The sequence below is a fragment of the Orycteropus afer genome, unplaced genomic scaffold (genome assembly GCF_000298275.1).
Source record: "Orycteropus afer afer isolate SDZICR_OR568_19922 unplaced genomic scaffold, OryAfe1.0 scaffold00445, whole genome shotgun sequence".
Taxonomy (NCBI): Eukaryota; Metazoa; Chordata; class Mammalia; order Tubulidentata; family Orycteropodidae; genus Orycteropus; species Orycteropus afer.
In genome coordinates this window covers 1,851,163-1,856,914 of record NW_006922032.1, presented here as the reverse complement: position 1 = coordinate 1,856,914, position 5,752 = coordinate 1,851,163, and positions in this window count along the sequence as shown.

Sequence of the window (5,752 nt, the reverse complement as noted above, 5' to 3'; positions counted from 1 at the left end):
AATTGGTTTCCCTTTTCTTTGTTGAAGAGGGTCTGTGCAATCCTTCTTCCTAGTCCGCCATCTTGCCGGAACTCCTCTTATGTTACTTCTTGAAATGGCTGAATGTTGAGCAATTCTTTTTGGTGCAGTAACAGTGTATATTCCTTCCATCTTCTTTTGATGTTTCTTGTATCATTCAATATTTTACCCACAGAATCCTTCAACATTGCAATTTGAAGCTTGAATTTTTTCTTCAGTTCTTTCAAATTGAGAAATGCCGAGTGTGTTCTTCGCTTTGGTATTTTCAAATTCAAATTCCAGGTATTTTCACATTTCATTGTAATATTTTTCTTTGTCCTCTTCTCAAGCAACCCTTTGAAATCTTCTGTTCACCTCTTTTATTTCATCTTATTTTTTTCCCCCATTTGGTTGACCAAGTCTCTGAATTTCTTCACACATCCATTTTAGTCTTTTCTTCCTTTCTTATCTTTTAAATTACCTTTTGCTTTCTTCAGTGATGAAGTTCCTGATGCAATCCCACAACTTCTTTGGTCTTCAGTCATTCATGTGTCAAATCTATTCTTCAGATGGCCTCTAATTTCAGGTGGGATATAATCAATATAGTATTTTGGCTCTTGTGGACTTGTTTTAATTTTTTTTTTTTCAGCCAGAACTTGAATTTGCATATGACCAATTGATGGTCTATTCTGTAGTTATCTCCTGGCCTTGTTTTGACTGATGACATTGAGCTTCTCTGTTGCTTCTTTCCACAGACATAGTTGATTTTATTCTTGTGTGTTCCATCTGGCAAGGTCCACATATAAAGTTACTGTTTATTTTGTTCAAAAAAGGTATTTGTAATGAATGTCATTGGTCTTGCAAAGTTCTACCATGCTATCTCTGGCTTTATTTTTATCATTAAGGCCATATTTTCCAACTACTGATACTTTCTCTTTGTTTCCAACTTTTGCATCCAAAACACCTGAACTCACTGCCATTGAGTCAATTCCAACTCATAGCAAGCCCCACTGGGTTTCTGAGATGGTAAATCTTTACAGAAGTAGATTGTCTCATCTTCTTTGCATGGAGCAGCTGGTGGGTTGGAATCACCAACCCTCTGATTAGCAGTCAAATGCCTTAGGCACTGTACCACCAGAGCTATTTTTTGCATTCCAGTCACCAGTAATTATTAGTACATCTTGATTGCATGTTTGGTCAATTTCAGACTGCAGAATTTGGTAAAAATCTTAAATTTCTTCATCTTTGGCTTTAGTGGTTGGTACTTAAATTTCACTAATAGTATTATTAAATAGTGTTCCTGGTAGGTGTATAGATATTATCTTATCACTAATACCATTGTACTTTAGGATAGACTTGACATGTTCCTTTTGGCAATGAATGTGATACCATTCCTCTTCAATTTGTCATTATCAGCATAATAGACCATATGACTGTCTGATTCAAAATGGACGATACCAGTACATTTCATATTACTAATGCCTAGGATATTGATCTTTATGCATTCCATTTCATTTTTGACAACTTCCAACTTTCCTAGATTCATACAATTCCATCTCAAATATTAATGAAGGTTTGCAGCTGTTTCCTCCCATTTTGAGTCATGTGCCATTGAAAGCGAAGGTCCTGAAAACTTTACCCTATTCTCCTCATTAAGGTTCTAATTTGAGGAAACAGCTCCTCCTCTTCATATTTTGAATGCCTTCCAACCTGAAGGGCTCATCTTCTACCACTGTATCAGACAATGTTTCACTGCTATCCATAAAGTTTTCCACCAATGCATCAGTCAGTTTTCATTGCTATTCATGAGGATTTCAATGGCCAAGTTTTTCAGAAGTAGATGGTCCTGTCCTTCTTCTAAGTCTGTCTAAGTTTACAAGCTTTGCTGAAACCTGTCTAGCATAGGCAACACTGCTGGTATTTGAAATACTGGTGGCAGAGCTTCCAGGCTCACAGCAATATGCAAGCCACCACTGTATGACAAACAACATGTGGTAGGAACAAGGAATTTTAATCAAGATGTACAATACTTCTGGAGGAAAATCCTCCTGAAGTTGGCATTAAGTAGTTTAGAAGAAAGTTCTAGCCACTCCATGTTGAGCCTCTATCTTAAAGCATGCAGATATCAATAGCAAAATATTCATTAAACACATTCATTGGACACTTACTATATTCTAGAATTCAAAGGCGAGAGCATAATTCCTGCTCTCAAGAAAATCAGTCGGTGGGGGGGGGGGGGTTGGGGAGAAGATAATCAAGAAATGCCATATTAAGGATAAACCACCGGATATGTTGGGAGCATTTATCAGTGACATCAAACTGAGCCTAGAAGTGTCAGAAGCATATGTTTTTTCTTAAATAAAATTAGGAGCTAGCAGTAAGATCATAGTGGTGGTGGTGGTGGTGGTGGGTGCATGTGTAGTTGTGTGTGTAGTGTAGTCCAGTATAGTGAAGTTGGATAAGAGACTGAGCAAAGATAGTGCGGAGGTTTTAAAACTGAGTAAGCAGAATGTGAGAAGGATTTGAGGTAAGAGAAAGACTATAAGTAGTTGGTGGAATAATCAGTACGTCCGTGTTGACAGAGTAGAGTCTACTAAGAAAGATGAAAAGGAAGCTATGATAATAATCAGAGGCCAACCATAAAGGCCTTCTATGCCATTCTGAGTTTAGACTTCAGAATTTATTTTAATGGTAAGTCATTAAAAACCTTTAAACAGGTAATAATATCATTAGACTTGTATTTTTAAACAGCAAATTCACTACAGCATGGAGGATGATTAAAGTAGGGAAAGATGGGTGTCAGAGAGACTAGTTAGGTGGCTGTGACAGGAATGTATGACAGCAGTGATGGTGGCCTGCTAAATTAAGGTAATTGCTATAGGAATTGAAAATAACAGCTATAGTAAAGAGAGCTTAAGTAGCAATTAAACTATTCAGAGAGAATACACCAAAAGAGAATCATTAGCTCTTAGTAATGAATTCGATATAGGATATCAGGAAAAAGGATTCATTAAGAATATATCAGGGCTTTTGACTTCAGCAAATGGATAAACAATAGCAACCTTTCAAATTGAGGAAATGGTGTATTTGGAGACAGAATGGAAGGACTAGCAATTTTAGTTTTAGATGTGCTCAGAAATCCCTGAGGGACATCCAAATAGAGATGTCCTTTAGTAAGTTAGATATATGGGTCTGGGAGGAAGAAAAGGTGTGATGTGGAAATTAAAACCACGAGAAAGAAAGTTATTCACGGTGAGCAGCAAAAATGATATGAGAAGAAGACTGGAGGTAGCACCCTGAAAAACGTTTAAAGATGAAACAGGAGCTTAAAAGGTTTAAGGATGACCGAGAGTCAGAGTAGCCAGAGAAGGAGATATAAATTAGATTATGGCATCACAGAAACCAAGAAAAGCAAGGATTATAAAATATTCCTAGTAAAAAATTATAATTCACTATGAATAAGCTAATATTTGTAAAAACACATAGAATGACACTTGACAACACTTGGTACATTCCCTATATGTATATAAATGCTACTGAGAGGCCAAGTAAGTGTGACTAAAATATTCCTCAGCTTCATCAACCTGTCAATACAAATACAGACACACACTAGCAATGATACCTTATTTCCCCTTCTTGCCTCCAGCTGTACATGACTTACAGGAAGACAGGTACAGAATGCCCCACTCAAGTACTCATGTCCTTTAGCTCCAATCATGTTCCTTTGTAAACAACTCCTACATCAGAAAGTACCTCACTATTATCTCTGCTATATGGGCTAACCTTGCGATTTCAATATTCTGAAGTTTCCAGGAGATCACAGATGCACCAACCTTAGAAATAGTAATGTGACATTTGAAATTACTGAGAAAGATGGCAGGATTTAGTTTGAAGAAGCTAGTATCAAGGTGCAGCAGAAGGCAGGTGTTTTTGTGTGTGGAATGCCCCAAAGGCAGGCCTCAGTAAGCCAGCCTGAGCACAGAAGAAGGCAGGTGTTTGTGTACGTGGAGTGCCATGGGGGCAGGCTGGGTAAGCAAGCAGGGTGCAGGAGACAAGGAAATGGGCAGAGCAGTTAAGGGAGACAAATTTGTCTGTCAGTTTGTTGTACTGTGGTGGTGGCTTGAATGTTGCTGTGAGGCTGGAGGCTATGCCACCAGTGTTTCAAATGCCAGCAAAGTTACCCATGGTGGAAAAGTTTCAGCAGAGCTTCCAGACTCAGACAGATTCAGAAGAAGGAAGAGGTCATCTCCTTCTAAAAGAATTGGCCAGTTAAAACCTTATGAGTACCCCTGAAACATTGTCCGATATAGTGCCAGAAGATGAGCCCCTCAAAATATGACTAGGGAAGAGCTACCTCTTCAGAGTAAAGCTGACCTTAATGCTGTGGATAGAGTAAAGCTTTCAGGACCTCCATTTGCTGATGTGGTAAGTCTCAAGATGAGAAGAAACAGCTGCAAACATCCATTAATAATCAGAACATGGAATGTACGAAGTATGAATCTAGGAAAATTGGAAGTTGTCAAAAATGAAATGAACACATAAAGATCAATATCCTAGGCATTAGTGAGCTGAAATGTAATGGTTTTGACCATTTTGAATCAGATAACCATATGACCTACTATGCTGGGAATGACAAATTGAAGAAGAATGGTATGGCATTCATCATCACAAAGAATGGATCAAGATCTACCCTGAAGTATAACGCTGTCAGTGATAGTATAATATCCATACGCCTACAAGGAAAACTGAGTCATCTACTTCCATAGAGATACCACCTTGGACAACCAAGGAGGGGTTGCTATGAGTCAGCATTGACTCGATGGCAGTGAGTTTAGTGAGTTACAAGGAAGACCAGTTAATACTACTATTATTCAAATTTATGCACCAACCTCCAAAGCCAAAGATAGGGAAATTGAAGATTTTTATCAAATTCTGCAGTCTGAAATTGACCGCACATGAAATCAAGATGTGTTAATTATCACTGGTGATTGGAATGCAGAAGCTGGAAACAAAGAAGAATCACCAGTAGTTGGAAAATATGGCCTTAGTGATAGAAATAAAGCTGGAGATTGCATGGTAGAATTGTGCAAGACCAATGAATTATTCATTGCAAATATATTTCCAACAACACAAATGGCATCTATACATTTGCCAAATGGAGTTCACAGGAATCAGATTGACTACATCTGTGGCAAGAGGTGATGGAGAAACTCAATATCTTCAGCCCAAACAAGACCAGGGGCTGACTGTGGAACAGACCACCACCTGCTTTTATGAAAGTTCAAGTTGAAACTGAAGAAAATTAAACAAAATCCACACACAAGAGCCAAAATATGAACTTGATTATATCTCTCCTGAATAGAGACCATCTAAAGAATAGATTTCATGCATTGAACACCAATGACCAAAAACCAGAGGAATTGTGGGATGACATCAAGAACATCATCCACAAAGAAAGCAAAAGGTCATTGAAGAGACAGAACAGGTAGAAAAGACCAAAAGGGATGTCAGAACAGACTCTGAAACTTGCCCTTGAACAGGGAATAGCTAAAGCAAATGGTAGAAATGACAAGATAAAAGAGCTGAACAGAAGATTTCAAAGAGCAGCTCATGAAAATAAAGTCAATTATTATAATGAAATGTGCTAAGACCTGGAGTTGTTGTTGTTGTTGTTATGTGCCGTCGAGTCAGCCCTGACTCATAGTGACCCCTCCTTGGGTTTCCGAGGCAGTATCACTATGGAAGTAGGATTGCC